At 43.8% G+C, this 22783-nt stretch overlaps 1 protein-coding gene across 1 annotated transcript in view; it reads right to left on the minus strand.

Annotated features, from left to right (window-relative positions):
• The window catches only part of LOC124805426 (myosin-I heavy chain), an 804788-nt gene that overhangs the window by 276966 nt on the left and 505039 nt on the right, over positions 1–22783 (minus strand). The gene's annotated exons all lie outside the window — the stretch shown is intronic.

Below are 22783 nucleotides of genomic sequence, written 5' to 3' on the forward strand. Positions count from 1 at the left end.
CGTGCTACACACAGCCGAAGCTTGGGTATCTCATCAAAACAGAGAAAATCGTGCTACGAGGCTGGACGTAAACGTATAACGACAGCAGCGAAAACGACGCTGCTTAGCGAACGTCGGGCCCACCACACTGTTCATATAAGTACTTCATTAAGAACTGCTAGCTAGTTTCGACCATACGCCCGTCCTCTAGTGTACAATGCATGTGGACACATCATCCCAAAATTGGTATAAATCAGAAATCAGATGCCATGCAGAGCTACCCATGGGCTGGTCGTCAATGTACACAACCTAGGAATATGTATCGTCGAACCACGCACACAGTGTTTGTAATTCATCCACATGTGCAGACACGCATGGCTGAAATGCAATAGGTTGTGGATGCATGGTTTGTTGATACCTATTCCGAGGTCGTGTTCATTGACAACCAAACCATGGTATGTGATTTCTCTCTTATAACGCTTATACTAAGACAATGTCGCTTTTAGTCACTACGGGGCCGTACCGCCCTGGAGTACTGTTTCTAATGTTTACGCGAAATGAGATGAAAATACGGGCTATTAGCATGAGCATTGGAATAGGATGAATGTTTTAGAAATGCATTCATAGGCTCAGACAAAAATGAAAGCGCAAGCCAATGAGCCAAGTAAACACAGCGATGTGATACTCGTATCTCGCTGTGACGATCTCGTTACGCACGTAATTAAATCAAACAAACGCTTGAATTTTGTATATTGATCAAACTCTTCATATAACATTCGCTGCCGCATAAAGTGCGACACCGAGAGGTATCTTGATTGCAGTTGTTAATTTTCAAAGTAAATTTTAAAAAGTTCTTTTGACTCTTTACATGAATTATTTACGATCCAACGAAAAGTACTCCAGTTTTAAACAATTTTTTTCTGAGTCCGACGGCGTTTTTGGCTATTGAATATTGCTGATACTTGTGACGTTATCACGATTTTATATTGATACTATATTGAAACTGCAGCATTCTCTTGCAGCACCCAGCGGCGATCGACAGGTACAGTCTTGGACGGCAAAATTACGGGGAATTCCACCGTAGGCGCTCACCTAGATCAGTCAGTATTACACGATTTGGTGTGCTGGCTCGCATAGTCAGGGTCCCTAGCCAGCGACGCTGACGTCTGTTGTCACCTAGCTGGGCTAATCAGCCACGCCCACCTTGCCTTAGACTCACCTATCGCAAATTCGGGACGCGGCAATTATGTATCATCCGACTGATAGAATATCGCTACGAACAAAATTTCACAGTGCACTTGTAGAGAAAGGAGTTCGACCCAGAATTCATCTCTGACTGGGAAGGATGTGATAGAACTTTTGTAAACAGAAGAGATGCAGAGACCATTATAGATGTGTCATTAGCAATTTGATCAACTACTAATTGGGCTTCTAAGTTGAGCTTTTCATACGTATTTATCACAATGACATTCTGATGGAAGTATCCAACTCCACGTAGGGATGGTGGAATCTATGATATGAAGCACACGCTGCAATGTATAGAAGGCCTCTTGGTAATGCTTGCAGGGTTTCGTCGAACTTCCATTAGCATATCATACGAGATGCAACATTTCCTCTGAGTGCTAACTGCTGACAACGAAAGTGAATAGCCGGCCCCTGAGACCGAGCGGTTCTTGGCGCTTCAGTCTGGAACCACGCGACCGCTACGGTGGCAGGTTCGAATCCTGCCTCAGGCATGGATGTGTGATGTCCTTAGGTTAGTTAGGTTTAAGTAGTTCTAAGTTCTAGGGGACTGATGACCTCAGAAGTTAAGTCCCATAGTGCTCAGAGCCCATTATCAAGACACATACGACATGTCTGCACAGTGATGAAAAGCAAATGAGTCTGCTGAATATAGAAGTTCAACAATTAACGGCGAATAATTGGGAAGAGTCTATTAGAAATCAGCCTGAAACAAATTCATAAGGCGTCCCATGTAAACTGTGACTAAAAAAAATATTTAATTGTCTTCTTTTAATATTTTCTGCCGAAGAACTATGGAACTGCGTCGTAAGCGTGCATACGCTCAGTTCAGTTTTTGCTATAAACGCTTTTAACTGTCAACAGAGTGCAACGGGAGTGACAAGATAATATATAGAATGCAGGCATTGTGAAAATCTGAATTCTGTTACTCCGCTTATATTAAAAAAGTTGATGGAAGCTCTGCAGTTAAGGAGAAAGAAAGCTCCATATTAATCTACTCCGCATCGAGATATGGCAAGCTGATAAAGGAAAAGTTGCCCATACACGGAATTACGCTGAAGCCATAATTACACAGTAGAGGAATCGGTAACGCTCACGGGCTGGTAAAAATTACTGAACTTTCTATTATGATTATCACGTAGCCGAGCACGAGCACAAACTACAGGAACACTTTGGGGCTTAGAGCTGCCACACGCACTTAAACAAACACGTTACTATAGACAGTCACCGTGACGTCCTTGTCCGTAGCTCGTGGTCGTGCGGTAGCGTCCTCGCTTCCCGCGCCCGGGTTCCCGGGTTCGATTCGATTCTCGGCGGGGTCAGGGATTTTCTCTGTCTCGTGATGACTGGGTGTTGTGTGATGTCCTTAGGTTAGTTAGGTTTAAGTAGTTCTAAGTTCTACGGGACTGATGACCATAGATGTTAAGTCCCATAGTGCTCAGAGCCATTTGAACCATTTGACTTCCATCATGACCGCTACCGAAGGTTTCAGGTCTGTGTTTGCTGCAAGCTGTGGAATACTGATCAAGGCATCAACTGATAATTACTTTCAGTAGGGAAGACAATCTCTGAGTTCCGCGGGCCAATGACATTCAAGCGCGGATTATGGCCGAACGGTGGACGGCGTGTTTGAAAGGGACAAAGTAGTGGATTTTATGTCGAGTCGGGTCGGTAATTTGGAATGGAGCGCTGCGGTGTGATAAGGTGTCATATGATTGTGTAAAATTTGAGTTCAACTGAAATCAGTCTGCCAGTCACCTGCAGATATTGTGGGAATAATGCGTGCCTATTTTCGGCTTCGTATTGGAAAGCTTGGAGTGGTGAATTTCACGGTATTTGCAGAACTTTAGATTGTGTTTTTCATGCTGAGATGTTAAACTTGTGGCTTTGTGAAGTAGGCGATCTTCGATGCAGGGTACAGGATCGTGTTTACCTTAAACTCATCACATACCCATCCAATGCCCCGCTTTCAATATTTTTCGAGATGTATAGATTTTATTTTGTTCTAATGTTTCAGCTGGCGTAGCAATTTGTACCATGTGCTGTGCACGCAAATGTCGTGTGTTCCATAGTGGCTTGCCTATATTTCTGGAGTAATTATATGTTTTTCTATTCAAATATTTTCACAGTCATTCGAATTTCGTTGCCATCATTCATAAATTCTGACGATTTTATGCCGAGTTGCGCTTTGAAATTGGAATTAACCCATTCCATGTAAGGCGCATTGTGTGTTCAGCAATACTAGCCATTTTCTTGTTTCTACGATCAACATTATATTATTCAGTAAATACTATGAGCAATATTCTATGTATGGTTTTACAGAACAGAAGGGAAGTCAGTCGCTGCCAGTCCTGACAAAATTGAGTTCACCATTTTATATAAAGTGTGACTGTTTTATGTCTTGCATTTGTGAGCTATGCTAACAACTGGGCCCACAATGCCCCTTGCACATAACTGAACTGTAAGCACCGTTGCTTACAGCTAACTCGTGTAAATTCAGACGTTTATTACAACCCATCAGGTTCACACTAATCAAATAATTAATTAATATGCTCAGTATAAATACGTTTTGTAAAGTAAATGTCTTCAGTGCTAGATCACATTTCCTTACTGGTGCAGTCAGATCGCGTTACGTTAGTATTTAAATTCATGGATATAAACTTAGTATACGAGAGGGTCTTTCAATTCAGGAATTTTTTTTGGATCTATATTTGCATGCAATGCGGTTACAGTACTGGGGCAGGGAGTTTACAAGTCGTATACCCAAAACTATCCCAACAGATGGTGTCCAAAAAGAATAATAATCCCGCGAATGTGCAAAAAAAAAAAATGTTATTGCAAGGGCAATGAAAGACTACACAGAAATATGGCACAAGAGAGTAGGGAACGAAACATATTCTGAGAGCTGTTGCTCATAATCCACATATTAGAGCTAGAGGAACTGCTGGTACCTCGGGAATAAGCAAGCCCAAAATTGTTCACATTCCATGTGCAAACAGCTTCCATCCATATCGTGTCACTTGACCAGCAGATTAACCAGCGGGGTTGCAGAAGAAGCAAGGCGTTCTGTCGTTCGGTTCTGACACATCAGGACGAAAGGTTCCTTCTGCAAAGGATTCTCTTTATCGATGAAGCTGCTTTTACAAATCATGGAAACCTGGATATAAGAAATGTACGTTACTGGACTGCTGAGAATCCGAATTGACTGAGGCTGCTTGATCCGAAACGGTGGAGGCTGAACATTTGGTGCGGGATTACTGGAGACTACGCGATTGGTCCTTACTTCACTGACGAAATCTCAACGAGTAAAAGGTACGGACAATTTCTTACTAAAGTGCTACCGGCACTCCTAGAGAAGCACCACTTGAAGTATGTAGACGTATGCGGTTCCAGCACAGGAGGTGCGTGACTCATTAGTCGCTTGGGACAAGGGAAGTGCTCACCGAGCGTGCAGACGTGCAGGTGTTATCAACCTACACGTTCACCTGATTTGATGCCACTGGACTTTCTTTCTCTAAGGTAAATTCAAAGTTGAAGACGACGCACAAGTTCGTGCAGCGATAGCGAAGTAGCCTCCTCAGTCTGTCCAGAAGTCGTTGCACCAGCGACTGCAGACGTGGGTTGCAGCAGACTTTGTACATTTTGAACACTTAATGACATAAATGGAATTTTGAGGAAGTGTTTTTGACCACATTCTTTTATGATTTCCTTTCTATTGCTGTTACTCAAGTAATTTGGCAATAAAATTGTGGGTCTTGACATTAAACTCATGATACAAAGTAATTACTTAATAACCTTTATATCTCAATTTCCTGTTTTATAAATCCTTATCATGTCTGACGTGCACCTTTCTTTCAGTTAATTGATGAATCATCTTTAGAGACCACGACACTTGCCTTCCAGTTGTTGTGTCTGTCTGCCTACATGTAGTCAAGTGCAAGTATTATCAGTTTGAAGCTAAGCTTAACTATTTCGCTTTTGTAAGTAGGCTCTCTTAGCTGCCTGTACCTGGAGCGCACTCATCAGCCTGATACGACGTCACGAATTTCTGTGTAAGACAACACTCAGTTTCATGCTCAAAGCAGGTAAATCCTAAGTTCTAAATATTGTAATTTCTCCGAAACTAGTTATCGGATTTCGAAGAGTGAAACGCCATTGAATTCGTCTCTTTTAGAATTAGGATACTAATAGCAAAAATTACGATAGTTCCATTTGAAAAAGCAAAGTTATTGCGATATCACTGTAGTTCATAAATGAAAAGAGATAATACGTCATTTAGTGAAGAATTTTTCGCAATTCATTTTGAGCGAAAACAGAATTATGACATATAATATGGGAATACAAATGAAGAATAGAATTATGGTATGTTAAAAAGTTCAGTACACATGTTAGGTGGACAGCTTAGCCGAATCACTCTATTTATAAAGTCGACTCACATTGCTTCCTGGCTAATTTTTAACTCTGCTTGAACCGATCACTTCCGAAAGCCGCATCCTCATTACTTAAATGTACTTTTTAATGGCGCAAGAATCAACCGCTGACAGGCAGTCTTAAGTCTGGTATAACCTAGATGCTTCGCCGGTTCTTATTCACTAGATGTGATGAAGGTAACTTTTGAGTCGTAAGAGATGACAAACTTCATTGCCGGACCAGTTTCGTGCGTTACGCCCATTATCTGCAGTTACAGCATATATAGTCAAAGGGCAGAAAATCTATCAACTTATAACTTCCTATCTATAACTGTTTGTATGTTGGAATAGGAAACTATCTGCTACAATGTGATTAGCCTGTACATGTTACAGCTCGTACGTAGCAAACCAACATTCTGCTATGAACAATCCACAGCGTCCACGAATGCGTAAATGTTAACATCATGTGAAACGCATAATGTAGGCAAAGCCTAAGAAATGGACAGAGTAAAATATGCCTGAAACTGGTCTGGCGAAAAAGTTAAAACAAATGAAAAAACGTCGAAGCTTGTGTGTCAAAAATGACGTTCCTCACATACATCGAAGCTACCAAATATCCAAGTTCCAAAGTTTATACAATGAAAAATAAATATCTACTATACGCAGGAACTTCTCGCCCGAAGTTAACACACACATCTTGCAGAGAGTTTACTCGTCGTGTCGCTGGGCTATGCATGTTCGTACGACGTATGACGTATAAAATCAGTTCCTTTCGCTGTAACGTCAATAGCGGCTCGGTTTGCGGTGCGGCCTGTTTGGAATGATGACACGCAACGCGCATGCGCCGGCAATGGCAGCGTGGGAGGTCATTAGGGTAATTACGGCGGCAGAGCGCCCTCCGCTTGGCCTACTTTTTAATTACGCCACCAAAGCGCGGCCCTCGACCGCTCTTCTGGGCGCGACGACCTGCCGTCCGCAGACGAAGACATCGGCGACGTGGGCGGCGGCAGCTGGGCGCCTGTGCGGATGCTCGCGCTCGCGCTCCGCGGGCTGCGAAATCAGAGCTGTTATTACGAGCGAGCGGCTCCCGCCGGCATAACGAAAGCCGCCAGCTGATTACAGGGGCACCGAGGCAGCCGGGGGCGCGCCGAGCGGCGGCGATTACAGGAGGGAGGCGTCTGACAGCTGCAGAAGCAGGACACAGAGAGACAATTCAGGACCTCACGGAAACGGAGTGCTACGATTCCGTAAAACAAAAATAGTTAGCATTACTTGTAACGTTAAAAGTATGTCAACGCTATTTTAGTTCAAATGGTTCAAATGGCTCTGAGCACTATGGGACTTAACATCTGAGGTCATCAGTCCCCTATAACTTAGAACTAGTTAAACCTAACTAACTTAAGGACAGCACACACATCCATGCCCGAGGCAGGATTCGAACCTGCGGCCGTAGTGGTCGCGCGGTTCCAGACTGAAGCGCCTAGAATCGCTCGGCCACACCGGCCGCCGCTATTTTAGTTGCACAGCCTTGGTGATATTATATTATGTGAGAAAATACTCAGTGATAGCCAATTAATGGGTTAGACGCGCTAACTTATTTCCATTAGTCTCTTGTTATTCTAGAGCTCATGTACCATTCTCGATCTTCTTCTTCTGTCTTCTGGTGCCTGTCTTAGACGTGTATCACGCAGCTCCGAATTATTTCTGATTGTAAAGTATACAACTTACATGGTTACGTCGACTATATGCTCAGCGGTCATTAGGAAGACGTTGTCAACCACTGATAGTATACTATACTGCACAATCAGCAGAGCATTCACTTATCTGTGCTTGTTGGGAAAGCTTCATCAATCTGGAGCTCTGATCTTCCATGGTCTATGACTGCTTGTGGTGCCTACAAGAAGTCCCATCAGAGAATGACATTAGCACTACATTCTGTTAAAACCACAAATTGAAAGGGCTGCATTCTGTCACTGGTGGTTGCTCCTGCAATACTTCTTACGATTCCTTTCTCCTGCACTTTCCTCGATGCGCTGGGACCACTTGATGACTTCCTCAGTTGTTCTGACATTTTTTACCAGAACAACTTGGTACATGTCTTCTGCAAATCATTTCATCAAGTGTGAGATTTTGTAACTTTCTGCGAGATTTCGATCCGTTTCTCCATGACGTTGGGCCCTTCTCTTCAATTGTTCCTCCGCTAAGCGGATTTGCTGCTGTTTGTCGCCATATGTTTCCTTCAGTTCAGCCTGGAATTTATCCCCACAACTGAGCTCCTCTTCGTTGTTTTCGAACCACTGCTGGGCTGTGCCGTCCAGGTCAAAGTGCACGTTTGCCAAACACCTATTGTGCCTGGCGACTCAATCTACTCCTTTAGCCATTTCGTCCGGTACTGAGCTCCATCCCCGCAAAACACTGACGAATACCTGATGTGCAGCTCGCAGCTGACTTACTGCTTGCTTGGAATCCATTGGTCTCCTGACTATACAGACAGTAATGTCGATGTCCAGCTTGTATTACGGTTCCTGTCCGTGTAGGCTGTAAGTGTAGGCTACGGCTTTTACTTTGCCACCACGAGAATGTAGATATTTTGATGTACCCGCCGTCTCCTCCGTACCCGCCGTCTCCTCAGTACCCGCCGTCTCCACCAAACAATGTCACGTCGTAATCCACAATCAAGGCGGATTCCGATATCAGAATTGTCAATGTAATGCACACTTAGCACGGAAGCATGTTTATTGCGAATACTAACATACAGCCAGATCAGACGTGATCTTCTGGTGGAGGGGTCAACTATTTGTACAAACATCGAATATTCCTGAATGTTTCTATTTATACAAACATCGATTATTCTAGAATATACCAACATTACAAACATATATCAAGAACCTTCCACAGATGACAAATGATGATGATTTTGAGAGGTCCCATACTCCGAGGAGCGTAGAGAACGATGCGGGAGACCCGCACCGTTGTACTAAGCAAGGTCCTAGCGGAGGCGGCTTGCCATTGCCTTCCTCCGACCGTAATGGTGACGAATGACGATGATGAAGACAACACAACAACATCCAGTCATCTCGAGGCAGGGAAAATCCCGGACCCCGCCGGGAATCGAACCCGGGGCCTCGTTCGCGGGAAGCGAGAACGCTACCGCCAGATCACGAGCTGCGGACGATTGATAAATAACAACTAACAAATAATTGCCGGTCGTTGAGTTGGAACTGGTGACCCTCAGCGCACCAGACGATGACGATAATCACTACGCCATACTACATGCACCAGAACTCGCGGCTATTTCCACTTGCTGTCGGAGGCATTTTTATACTATGACTTTGCAGCAGTTCAATCCTCCCACGACAGAAATGTATTTGTGGTGGCAAACACCGGAGTGAAATGATTTAATTGGCGTGTGGTTCTGTTTCCATGCGATTTGATTCCACTACTTGTGTAGGCACTTCGTGCAATTCAGTCCACAGCGGCAGTTCGTAGGAAAGAAGGTTTACCGTTGCAACAAGGACTTCTTGGAGACTTCCCGATAGCTGTCTGTCGGCAAATGGCTTGTCGTACCTAAACTCTATCCCGTCCAGTTGGACATAGGAGGCGGCCGTCCCTGGAGAACGAAAGCGGCAGTACAGAACTACACCAACGATGACAGTCATTGGAAATCTGGCCGTTTGTAAAGATAACTTATCCACCACCAGAGGCATGTGGCAGGGAAACAGGAAATTCCGATTGCGACGTGTATTTGTTTGACGGTTGCATAAAGTGGCACCAGTGACACAAAGTGCAAAAAAATGGTTCAAATGGCTCTGAGCACTATGGGACTTAACATCTGAGGTCATCAGTCCCCTAGAACTTACAACTACTTAAACCTAACTAAGGACATCACACACATCCATGCCCGAGGCAGGATTCGAACCTGCGACCAGAGCGGTCGCGCGGTTCCAGACTGTAGCGCCTAGAACCGAATAGCCACCCCGGCCGGCACAAAGTGCAAGCCACGGGTTTGTAACGCCACACCCCACTAGCTGGAGAACGTATATCTGTACAAATGACTTAGTCCGAAGATCAGTTTGAACAGAATCTTCCAGTGAGTTTCGAACTGTATTACGCAGCCAGTTACTGCGTAACCTGCGTTTCTTAGACCAATCAGACATTGGCTCGAAGCCGCGCTTCCTCCCCCTCCCCCCCTCCCTCTCCCTCTCCCTCCTCCCTCTCCCTCCTCCCTCTGCAGCCACATTATTACCAACTTTAGCACCTAACTAAGCTATATAATGAAAGACTTTTAATGGAACACTTTTATTTATAAAAAGATGACAGATAAATAACATTTAGTTAGTGTGTGTGTGTGTGTGTGTGTGTTTGGGGGGGGGGGTTTAGAATGAATGACGAAGGAATTCGTGGTCCATCGCCAGTGCTACCCGTAACTTCTCGGATAAGAAAGCTAACAATCTACAGTAGTGAGCGTAGACACTTGTTACAAAACATACTTCCCCTGCATTAGTCCTCTCCATTGCGGCACTTGCTTTACCTGCACACTGCAACCCCGTTTAAGCCGGCCGGTGTGGCCGAGCGGTTCCTGGCGCTACAGTCTGGAACCGCGCGACCGCTACGGTCGCAGGTTCGAATCCTGCCTCGGGCATGGATGTGTGTGGTGTCCTTAGGTTGGTTAGGTTTAAATAGTCCTAAGTTCTAGGGCACTGATGACCTCAGCAGTTAAGTCCCATAGTGCTCAGAACCATTTGAACACCGTTTAAAATCAAACAAGTTCATATGGGTGTACTGTACTTACTATTTGTGAATCACTTGATTGCTGGACTCCTTGCTTCTGAACTGGCACAAATTGGACGACTTCAGGCTGTTAATGCTTAGTGGCTAACCAGTATAATAATAAAAATAATACTGTGAACAGTCTTATGTAGTTACTGCTGCGTCGTGCTGTCGATTAATTCATTTATCTGCTTTGATAAACAAGAACTTCTTGGAGAAGTGGACTATGTGGGGAACCTATAACCCCGGTATTAATACTACTAATTGAGAAAAAGTAATTATTGATAACTTACATAATCAGTATTAGAGTCTTACAAAAGAGAGAAAGTGCACGTGCAGTTATACGAACCAGGAGTTGGGGGCAGTGACACCCATGGCTGCAACCAACGTAATCCGAATTTATGAACGAGCTTTCTCTTCTTTTCAGGTCTCGCAAGCAACGAAACCATATGCTGCGTCAATCGTGGAGACTCCAATGACAGTACGAGAAACGAATACTGTCATGACCGCATTACAAAGATCGCTGAGGGAGAAAACCCATAAGGACAATGGAATGGCGCGTCCAATAGATATTTCCTCTACTGTTCTATTTCCAAAACTTACAACAAGATCGCTGAATAGTGACCATATGAAGAAGAGGGGCAGTGAGTCTTAGTCATCCGTAGTTGTCAGATTACAGCTTACACAAGCTATAGCTGCTCGGATACTTCCAACCGTTACAATCACACGCTGTGTTGCAGTTGTAAAAAAGCTCTTTTTTGTATACTGTCTTCAATACCTCTATCATAAGTACGCAATTTATTGTGAATTAAGTAAGCTCGTTAGAAGCTGGTAGCGCCTGAAAAACGGTCACGTGTGTAGAAGGTCGATGAGGTGTTGCTAGACCGGCACGGGCCGTCTGAAAACGGGAAACTGTTGGCGTTGGATTGCACCAACGCTCGGGTTTCTCAAATGACAATCACAGATATATATGAAGACATTGCTGGAAACGTTTATCTGAGTTGTTCTCAGTGTGTTCAGTGGTAAATGTGTCATCAATAACCCAGGTAACTACAAACCGTAGACCTGTAGCTGGACCAGAATAACAAGGTGACTGACAGATAGTTGTTCACAGGGCAGATTCCATAGCAAACGGTTTCGTCAAACACTCTGTTTGTGCATAGTTCTCGTACCACTCTGTTACCCAGCTGCGGGCGACAATAGTGGCGTATAACATAACTGGTGTGATTTGTTTTTTGCTTTGTTTCTCTGTGCGTTATGTTTACTTTGCAGAATGTGTGAAGCTAACTGTGAAATTGCTTAGGAAAGGGATAAGACTATTATGATCCGGAAAAGCGAACTCACCACTGCTCGTTAACGGGGAACGTACGAGCGCACTCAGTACCGAAGTGTACAGCAGCTGCAGAGCCCGTAAAAGCGAACAGACATCTCCCCCTTCCACGCTAAACTGTCAGTCACTTCGTTATTCTCATCCAGGCGGAGTCTGTTTATGTTTAACGAGACCCAAGTTGAACGATAACTAGGAATTCCTGCTTCTCTTATTGGATTTTTTAGTTCTTTTTATCATCATATGAACGTGACTGTCTTATGCTGTTAACAACTATGTCTTAACAGCTACTAACTTCCACAATTCTGCGAAGGATTTCAGTGTTAAGCTCGTTCGTGGTTTGCATGTTGTCTCTTGAGACAATTTTTGTAATGCTTTCTGAACAAGACGACAAGTTGTATGTGGGTCTAAGACTGGTCATAGGTACATTAAAAGCCTCATGAAATGTCACAGGTTCCCGAAACACTGGTTGTAGTGACAAGGCTTTTTTCCATAATGAATTAAGAAATGCCGTGACTGTATCGTAAACTAAGCATGAAGGAACTTCAGTAACGTGACTCTGTGTCTTTTATACAATTTGTTTTCATTTGATATAAACAGTGACTTGTTACCGCATTTCCTTTTTCAGTACCCGGTTGCACTCATTTCTGTAGCCAAGTCAACTTATCCGCAAAATGTGGTGACTCCTGGCTCATAATCACTCAGATCTAATTCTCGTGGTGCAACTCATCTTCATCACTGGGGCGATGGATGACTAGAAATCGAACTCGTTTTTCACAAGAGTGACATCAGCGCTAACTAGGAAATACGAAATATCGTAATAGTGGACTAATAATGTGATAGTGAGTACAACGAAATAATACCGCTGTTTTTTTAATGGTATTTCAGTGCCGTACGTGGTAAGTTACATCATGAATTTTCTGCTACATAGCCGCGGAACTTTGCTTTCCGGTTGCTTGCCACTTTACGAGGCACTAGGCACAAGACTTCGACCCTGACGTGAGAGTTGCGTGTTAATATCGCCGGGCAGTATTTCTCATGTAAATGAAAAATGAAGTAATTGTCGACTTGTTTTCAAAGCACTTAAAGCCCAAAGCTACGATCAACAGCAAAATGAAAAGGAAAGCTCGTTCTCCAGTACAAGTAAGGAATGTTATGTAAAAAATAATCGTAATCCTGAAAAAACTTCCAATAAAGATCAATAACCACACTGTGAGCCTCCTTAACCCTGTAGGATGTTTCATCATTGCCTACTAGTTTGATTTAAATCATTCCTTGGTACTGCAGTTTTAGCCTGTACTTTATTTCTCAGATCGAACGTCTGGCGAATGTTCAATGAAGTGAGTATCAACCAAACATTCGTCAGTTACAACCGACCAAGATCACCATAGAGCGCCAGTCACTTGACAGGCAACGAAACGTTCTCCTTTTAGACCGGAATGAGTTCTGAATATCTACATACGAAGCACAACCTTGCGCGTAAGAGAAATGATGTCCGTGAGAAAATCAGAGAAAAAATTGATACCATTTGATTAAAAAATCTTTGTTGGAGAACTATGTTGAAGGTAAAATATGAATTGAAGTATTTACGGGAATAGGCGGAGGAATAAGTCTGTGGTGAACTCAGATCAGAATAAGGGAATTCGGGAATTATTATCTGAAAATAAAAGAGTATGAGAAGAAGTTGCAAAAGGTGAGAACGGCCGGCCGTAAGATTATTGGAAAGTGCTTGGTCACGGAATGAAATGGACCGCAACTTATTGACAGAACGCATTCTCCGCGTAACAAATAGCCAGGGAAGAAGTGCAGAAGAGCAAGCAGAAAACGCGATGCGATGCGAAGAGCCGGCGACGCGGGGAATGAGATTACCGTAGCGCTGCGCTCCGCGAAAACAGCCGCTATTACGGCGCTCAGCTCACATTTCTCTCTCAGGCGCGGAAAACAAACATCAAAGGAGCGCTTTGACTCATTCAGCCGAGGGACAGCTCTTGTTCCCAGCAGATCTCGCGTCACGTTCCTCCCAGAGCTTCTTTCCAAACAGACCTGAGTGTACAATTGACTTTTATGATGATGGAAACAGAAGCGTGAAAGCGCCTTCGCTACTCCTCTCTTCTTTTTTGCTCTCGTTCAGTGCGAAAATGTACTCTTACCGCACACAATACTGAATGTTACGCTGTAATCTTTATTCATTCATTTAGTTCGCTTGTAGGTCGTTCTGTCAACAAACAAACGCTCTGCCGCCGGAAAATGACAACAAGAAACGAAAATGTTGACAGGACCCTGTTACGTCACGAAGGTGTCGATGTGTTGAAAACAGTTGCCGGTGGTCTAGAAGCTGTGCAGAAGAATTAAATAAGTGACGCTGCGAGACAATTGAGCAAAGATTCAGTCTTGATGGCGATGTCTTGAACCGCTTATCTGTACCAAAATCTTTTCCGGAAAATGATTGCATAATGTTTTTATACATAGTCTGATTGAAACGCTTCGTGGCATATGACATACAGACCAAAATAATATTTTATTTCGAATTAAGGTGAGTGTCTTTTTAGTGTTAACATCATTTCATGATCAAACATAATACAGTAAACGACGCTATCATTGTTCCTGACCGTGCTGCAGAGCTCATAAAACATATCAGCGATGTTAAATTTTGTTCCTGCTTCTAGAATCACTACGAATGTCTCAACGAATCTGACTCCCCGAGAAGCGCAATATAGTCTTTGGCTCTACTTACACGTACGTTTGCTGTTGCGATGGTTTATCCATGGACAAGGATATTGGGCAAATAATCTACTCGACGAGTTAGCGTTTGCGTAGAGAAGTAATTCCAAAAGGAACAAGACTGTAAAAGAGACAAAGATTCTTTCAAGTGACGATAATGAACAGTAAGACGCATAATGGAGTGCCGTTCTTTGACAAGGGATCTCTTGAGCGCGGGGAAAATTTTACGAACCACTCTTAATAAACATGACCTACGTAAGAACTTCTTAATATCCTCGTACGTTGCAGAAGAAATGGTATCTGATGTATCTGAAAGTTTATAGAATATATTTCGAAAAATTAATTACGTGATGACCACAGATGAGAGGTACAATGCCTGTACGTGAAGTGTGACTACAGTAGCACTATGTTGAATACAGAAGTCAATTCAGACGACCGCGCAGGAATACGGCCTGCAGTGGTGGCTTGCAGCACGTCCGCCCATTCTGGAATTCCTACAGCTTTTGTAGTACATGGCGGCAAGATGGTGACTGTACACTTGCTGTTGGCGAGGTCGGACTATCTGGCCCGCAACGGGAGGCTCGCAATATCTGTGGACTTTCCAGTGATACCACCAATGCAAGCAGCCGCACAGTGGTGATCTTTAAAGTTGGTAATACTGCCAACACGTCTGGGCGGATTCAGTTACATCCGATAGTGATGTGTAAAGCAATGGTCTAGGCTGAGTGCGTAGGCTTGCATTAAGGAACCTATCAGTGTCACAGCATAGGTCAGACTAACAAAGTGTACTGGCATATCTAGTTTACTTAATTATTTGTGCCAGAAGCATTTACGATGTGTAGAATAATGTACAATATTTACATGTCGTGTGTATATATATTTATAAGACAATCATTTATACTTTTGCCGCCCAGAAGTTAGCAGCCTCTATTGCATTTGGCGTTGCATGTAGCGGGTCTTCTGTTGTGCACGTTGCTGCACATTGGGTACTCTGGAGCAGGTGGAAGGTCGTCTGCGTTGCTCCACACTCACAGAGTGGCGGCTCCTTTGGCAAACCCCATTTAGTCAAATTGCTCTTACATTTCGTGAGACCTGAGCGTAGTCTGTTGAGGGATCTCCATGTACTCCAAATCTCAGTGTAGCCGGGTGGTAGTCTTTCGCTTGGTGTAATCCATCTCACAGTACTGGTAAGCCTTGCACGCAATAGTTCAATTCGGCATTGCTGTGGTGCCCCAAGTAGAGCCTCGGTAGATATGAGGAAGCTCTTTCTGGATTTTATTCGGGGGTTTGCTGGTTGATAGCCATATAGGGGGTGAGCTTCAGAGGTTTCTAGTTTTTTCTTACTTTTTGCTGCTACCTCTCGGTGGATGTCGGGGGGGGGGGGGGGGCGGGGTGCAATTTCCGCAAGGCTGTACAGTTTATACAGAGGAGTAGGTTTCAGGCACCCGGTGATGATAGGGCAAGTATCATTAACAGCGACGTCTACTGTTTTGGCATGGCAAGAATTGAACCACTGCAACGAGAAGAAACGCAGGTTGGCAGCAAAGTTGCGCCACGAGGTCGCCCGCCACGCGGCAGCCAATAGAAGAAGAGCATCGAGTCTTCCTGCTGAGAGGACGACGAGCCATACAGCAGACGTACACCAGCTAGCCAGCGGAGAAGAACCAATTATCTATGAACATTGTATCCTGTACTTTGCTTCGCTCAACATATCAGAAGTTCTGTAATCTGTTATGTCTATTAATACAAGTTATTACTAATTGTTTGCTTTGTGTTGCATATCCTCACATCCTGGAAACTTCCTCGAATTGAACCCATACTTTTGCTCTGCTTATCCACTAAGGATACAGCACTGGGCTTGCGTATTCTCCAGCAGAGTAACACAATGCAAGGGAAGAGGTTCTCACAGTGTTGGCGTGTGCTCCCCACGTTGTGCCTGTTAGCCTCCTGATGATATTGTTCCTGGCTGCCACTTTTTGCTCGGTATTTAGGTAGTGCCTCTTATATGTTAATGCACGGTCAAGGATGACCCCTAGGTATTTGGGATACGGACAGTGTACTAGTGATGTTTCTTCCCAGGTGATTTTGAGAGCTCTAGCAGCCTGTCGGTTTTTAAGATGGAAAGCGCAACTCTGTGTTTTTCCATGATTTGGTCTCAACAGGTTTTTCCTGTAGTAATCTGACAGTTCTCTGAATGCTTTGGACATATTCTCTTCAACAGTTTCAAAGCAGCGGGCTTGGGCGGTGATAGCACAATCATCTGCATTTCTAGTAAAAGCCACCTATTGGTCTGCTTTTGTGCATAGCTGATGCCGACCGGTTAGTGGCGAGATTCCGTTTGTGATTAATTGAGAAGGCGCCGGGCGGTTCGTTCTTAACTGCAACTCCCCTCCTGCAGCTTCTTCGTGTTGCGAGCAAAGGGTGTTGGATAGCTGCTACCCGAGTAGCAGGTTTCATAAGCGTGAGGACTGCAAGCTATTATGACGCTCATTAAAGTACGCATCATTAACTTTGCGAAACAGCTTTTGGATTAGCGTTCAGTATCTTACAAATTTCAATCATTTATCGGGAAATTAAATGTGGTGACGATGAGGTAGTAGCCGAGTAGTTGCCGTTGATGCAGGAGAGAACTAGAAGTCACAAAGGGGAGGTATGGCCGCTGGCGGGCGGGAGACGCCCATCAGCCACCGCCTTCGCTTTCAGCTGGCGCTCGCTTCAGCATATTAGCGCGGCTTTCATTTGCATGGGCGCGACCTCGCGACTTAATGAGGGCGCCTTCTATTTATAAGCCGCGATTTTCTGTCCTTTAATGCCCACGGCCCACCACGACAAAAATTATTTCTGGCTCTATTGTCTCCTCCGTGAATAGACAGGCTCATAAATTTCCTCGTTAAATCACGCAAACTACGAAATCGTGCGCAGCTACAAACGCCGCAAAAAGACTGAAGAACCTCCATCGAACTAATCTAATTACGTTCGCGATAATACAATGCGTGTTCGACGGGATAGTAACGATAATGTTTTCTTCGTCACCAGAATTACGCAGAGTTGAAGAAGTGGTGAACACTTTGAACCCTCACTCAGCATCCAAAACCATAAAGCCACCCCTACTTCCAATAAGATGAATGGTTGCTTCGAAAGGGACATACCTGATCTCTTTCCCTATGCTTGGTCTGCACGAGCATGCCCTGATAGGAGTGTAAGGAACTTGTTATCGACAGTCACAACCTTCAAGTATCTAGAAGACCCTCTATGAAGTGATTGTATCTATAAGGCCACATTTAGCTATGTTGCGGCTCGCGTTGGTGCCGTTGGTAGATTGGCATCGTGTAATAGGTATAGTGGCGTCTCGTTTTCTTCTTGTGTTTACTGGCGCGATAAGTTTGCTAGCGTTGTCTGTCCACGAGTGGCAACAGCAGCAGTTATCGATATCTAACAAGGTGGTACTATCTTTGGAGGGACGTCAAGTGTTTTCCGGGTCGGAGTGTGTCGGGGAATTTGGTAGGGACGGAGCAGTAGTGAGGTCCGGCAGTAGGGACACATGCCGGGACTACTGCCGGCACGCAGGCACTGCCGGATCGAGGGGCTGTAGTTGCGAGGGCCAGGACTTTTGAGTTGAGTGAACAATAATCCAGTAGTGAAACCTCCACTATTTTGAGATTACGTCGTTTGTTCGCACGTTGTTACTCGCAGGGTCGCTGAGACGAAGAGCAACGAGTGGAGTGTTTGGAGTTGGCGAAATTAATTAGCCGTCCTCCACCTCTCATTATTAATCATTGAATTCCTTGTGTTATTATTGGTGAAGTTCAGCCAGCGGTATTCTTCTGCCTAGTGGCCGCTAACGCCCCAGTTACCTGCCCTGGAGGTTAGCGTATTTTCGCGGCAGTGTACCTTTCCTCACCTTGCCGCTGCTGTTCGATAAGGCGTGTAGTTCGACAACCTCCTTGATAGTGTTTCGGATATTTTGTTTCTTTTGGACTACTTTGGTCGTAGTGTTTCCTTCTGCTTCTGGATGTTCTAAACACCGGAGTCTGAAGACGCAGTGCTGTCCGCCAGTTCCACCTGGCCTAGGTTATTCCATCGTTGTATTGGTTAATTTTGCAAAAGTGTTGGTCTGCGTTTAAACTGTCACTAATTTGAGTTGCCATCCGGTTAAGTGAATACAACTCTTGGCTGCCTGTCTCATCGTTTACGAAGTTGAGCGACTTCCCCAGGTCGATCCTTGGAGCACTGTCTGAGGCCCACTTCTCTCTTGATTTGGTCAGATTGTAATGATTTAAAAAAAGATTAATTTTGAATTATTACTGTTTGGGCTTTCAGCCGACAACGAGTTTGAATTTCTTGTTAATAAGGCCTTCAGCCATGAGTGTAACTTGTCTTAAGAAGTTTTAATTAGACAAAATATCTTAACACTGAAATGTTGATGATTGTTCTTTAAATATCTCTCGAAGAAGTTTAATGGCTTCTCAAAAATTTGCTATCCAGGCCTTCAGCCGTCCATCTGTTTTTTTGAGTTATTACTATTGGGGCCTTCAGCCGACAAATAATTTGAATTTGTTGTCAACAAGGCCCTCAGCCGTAAACGCAATTGGTCTTAAGAATTTTTAATTAGGTATTGTGTCTTAATAGTGAAATTTTGATGATTGTCTTTTTTAAAAATAATTTAATATCTCTTGGAGAAGTTTAACTGGTTCTTAAGCATTTGCTACCCAGACCTTCAGCCGTCAAATTGTGTTTTCAGTTATTACTATTGGGGCCTCCAGCCGACAAATAATTTGAATTTCTGGTCAATAAGGCATTCAGCCGTGAATGCAACTTACTTAAGAATTTTTTCAATTAGACATTATGTCCTAATAGTCAAATTTGATAATTGTTCCTTATTGTCAACTTTATTTGCAATTGTTCCCAAATAAAGTTTACGTGATTAAGAAAAAAAAACTGAGCAACCAACGGTAACTGATTATGGCCCCGTCCACAAAAATCCTGCCTTTCCGTAAGTAACAGGTCTCGTACATTAAATGTGAGAAAGGCAGACCTTCAGGGCTAGATTTATTGACAGCTTTCTAAGACAGACCAAATTACGAACGAAAGAGTTCGCTTGCGAATCATTAGCCCGTCTGGGATGCTTACTGTTCTCTCTGAACAGAAGAGATAGAAAAGATTCTACGAAGAGCAATATGATTCGTCACTGATTGTTTCAATCAGTGCGAAAGAGTTATGGAACTGCCCAACAAACTGCAGTGGCGGAAGTTACACGGCAGACGTCGTGCTTTACTGAGAACCGTACTCACAAAATTCCAACAGCCCCCGTTCCAGAATATGTTAACAGCGTACTACATCTTTAAAGATACTTCTTGCATAATGACCACGACTCTAAAATTAGAGAAATTCGGGCTCGTACAGAGCAGTATCTACAGTCTTCTCGTGTACCATCCGCAAATAGTGCGGCAAGGGAGAAGATGGTTCTGCTACATTAACTACAGAGTGTCTAACAAAGGACACCCTGATTTTAAAATTAATCAACATGAAAACAAAGATCGACACAAGAATGCAACCAAACGTAAGTTTATTGTGAAACCTATAGGATTTTACACGGAAGCAGCAGCAGCCTACAAATAGTCTCCGAAGTCCACAGCGTCAGTTCCACTGATGAAAAGTGAAATGATGTTAACGCATCGAAGTAAGAGGTTGAAAACTTGTGTTCCATCGAACAAGACGTGTTTCTGGTACTGGAATATCACAGGTTCAGAACATAGTACTATGATAAAAAACCATTCGCAAGGTTTTAGGCACTAAATTCGGTCCGGCAGTGTGACGGATGATCTAGTGGGGGAATATTGGGCCCAGGTCAACTGCAGCTGTGCCTGAAAATGTCGCCACAGTTTCTGGACTTCTTCAGCAGCATGTGAAGAGCACCGTCCGAAAAAATGCAGCAGAGACTGATACGAAGCGTTCCAGCAAGCATACGACACTGATAAACAGTCTACACGTTTTCCACTCAAAATCCAAAGTCACTAGGTATACACGTACCCATAATGCGACAAAGGGTCTGATGTTGGCGACATCTGGTTCACAGATGAAGCACACTTACACACGAATGGGTTCGTGAATAAACGACACTGTCGATTTTCGGGTTCTGAAAATCCCTATTTGCGTGAAACAAAAACACTGCAATCGCCCAAAGTTACTGTTTGGGCTGCAGTAAGCAGCAGAGGTATTATCGGCCTTTTTTCATGCGACAAACGATCACCATGGAAGGTTACGTTGCAATTTTGGAACAATTTGTCACCACACAGCAATCGTTGTAGCATCTACCAGGCATCGAGCGGTTCATGCACGATGAGGGCCAAGGGCATCGCAACTGACACCTGTTCGCTGTCTTGATGAATACTTTGAAAATAGCCATTGCGTTCAATTATCCCAAATTTACTGGTACAGACGTGGACTGATCTCTGTATTCAATCTATCTGACTCTTTGTGGCTATTTTGTATGGGACACATTGAAAGATACTGTCTAGCGGGACTATCCCACTACGCTGGAAGACCCTGAATCGTCGATATGTGTGCCAACTGAATCCATTTCCGTCGAGAAACTACAAGACGTAATGGCAGATTTTACTGTTCGTTTACGCACCCACTCTACTGCGAGAGGTGCGTATTTTAAAAGCATTGCGATGTAATTGCAACGACTGCTTGCAAACGATGATTCTAATTATGGTACGGCTACGAGCAGTACAGCGTCATCTTTTAGCGAATTTTGTACCTATTTCGAAACTTATGTATAAAAGTCTTACAGCTTTCACAATAAATATATTGTTCGTTGCATTCTTCTATTGATCTTTGTTTTCATTTTATTTAATTGTAAAATCAAGGTGTTTTTGTTGGACAACCAATACCGTCGGCCCAACGCCATGCCGCGGCTTGCAAAGTACACACATGTTGCTAATATCTCCCTTCCTTTCTCTTAAGACTCATCGTCCCTTTCCAGCAACTTTGGTCCGCTGTCAGTAAAGATTGTTCTGTATTTATGCGGGAGCGTCTTGGTTTTTTGTAATTTCTAGAACCACAGGGAAATCAGTTGGGGCGAGTTGTCTAAGTGGTTAACGTGCAGCAAACTGCTGTTAGAAGCAAAGAGTGGCATATAGAGTGTGCAGAAGCCACGCCGTAGCGACCTACCCCACCTCATCCCACACCATACACTACCTCCAGGAGCGGGAGGAGGACAGCATCGGGTTATCCCTCTTATGGAAAGAATGCCGGCGAAAATCCCTAACGCTCTCTACAAGCAATCCATCACGCTTTGCAGGAAAAGATGCTTTCTAGCAGACTGCCACTGCAATTAGTTCAACCAATGTATTTGGTGTAAAACTTCATCTAGGGATCGTAGTTAATTATGGTTTATTAACTTGGTATCAAACTGTCTTCGTGCACCAGCAATAATGTAGCTGGTAAATACAGATAAAATGGCAGCGAAAATGTTCGTATTATATGTCTAACACAACAATAATCTTTTGACAGGTCTCTGCTAGAGAAACACTGGAGCAACAAATTTCGTGCTTGTAATAGTATCTGGGGGGGGGGGGGGGATAAAATTATCGCCTACAGGACCTACATCACTGCATATCAACTGTACACATAAACGTATGCTCCAACGTACACTTGACTTAAACTGACACACACCGTTCGCAGGGGTAAATCTGGGACTCACTGATAGTACAAAAATTCAAATCTCGTGGTTGAAGCACAATTTCAGTATTTTCGATTGATGTATGCGGTGACGTAGTCGAAAATAAGTTATTTACTTCTGTAGTCTTTCTAAACGCTCTGAAAGATTATATGAAGATTGGCTTACACGCTAACTGATAGAGGTTTCTGTCATTGCAAGAATGGATATGATCTTTCAGTATATACAGGGTGTCACATGAAGAATCGTCATTTTGACAGGAACGGTCAATCGAAGCAAAAAGAGTCTAGTAAACATGGTCTCTAAATGCTTACCTTTAGTGTTTAACGTCCCGTCGACAGCGAGGTCATTAGAGACGGAGCGCAAGCTCTGATTAGGGAAAGATAGGGAAGGAAATCGGCCGTGCCCTTTCGACGGAACCATCCCAGCATGCGTACCTTAAGAGCTATGAGCAACTGTTCATCTTCGCTACTGTGAAATACATTTCTTCTACCTCAAGCTCTTTACTTTCCAACTTTTGGGAGGAGGACCAAAAAAAGAAAACAACGTCTAGTAAATATGGGCTTTACAGGGCACAGCTTAAAAGCAATGAGAACTTATTAAGTAGAAGAGCTGTTTCACAATAACGAAGGTGAGTAAGTGCTCGTAGCT

The sequence above is a fragment of the Schistocerca piceifrons genome, chromosome 1, assembly GCF_021461385.2.
Source record: "Schistocerca piceifrons isolate TAMUIC-IGC-003096 chromosome 1, iqSchPice1.1, whole genome shotgun sequence".
Classification (NCBI taxonomy): domain Eukaryota; kingdom Metazoa; phylum Arthropoda; class Insecta; order Orthoptera; family Acrididae; genus Schistocerca; species Schistocerca piceifrons.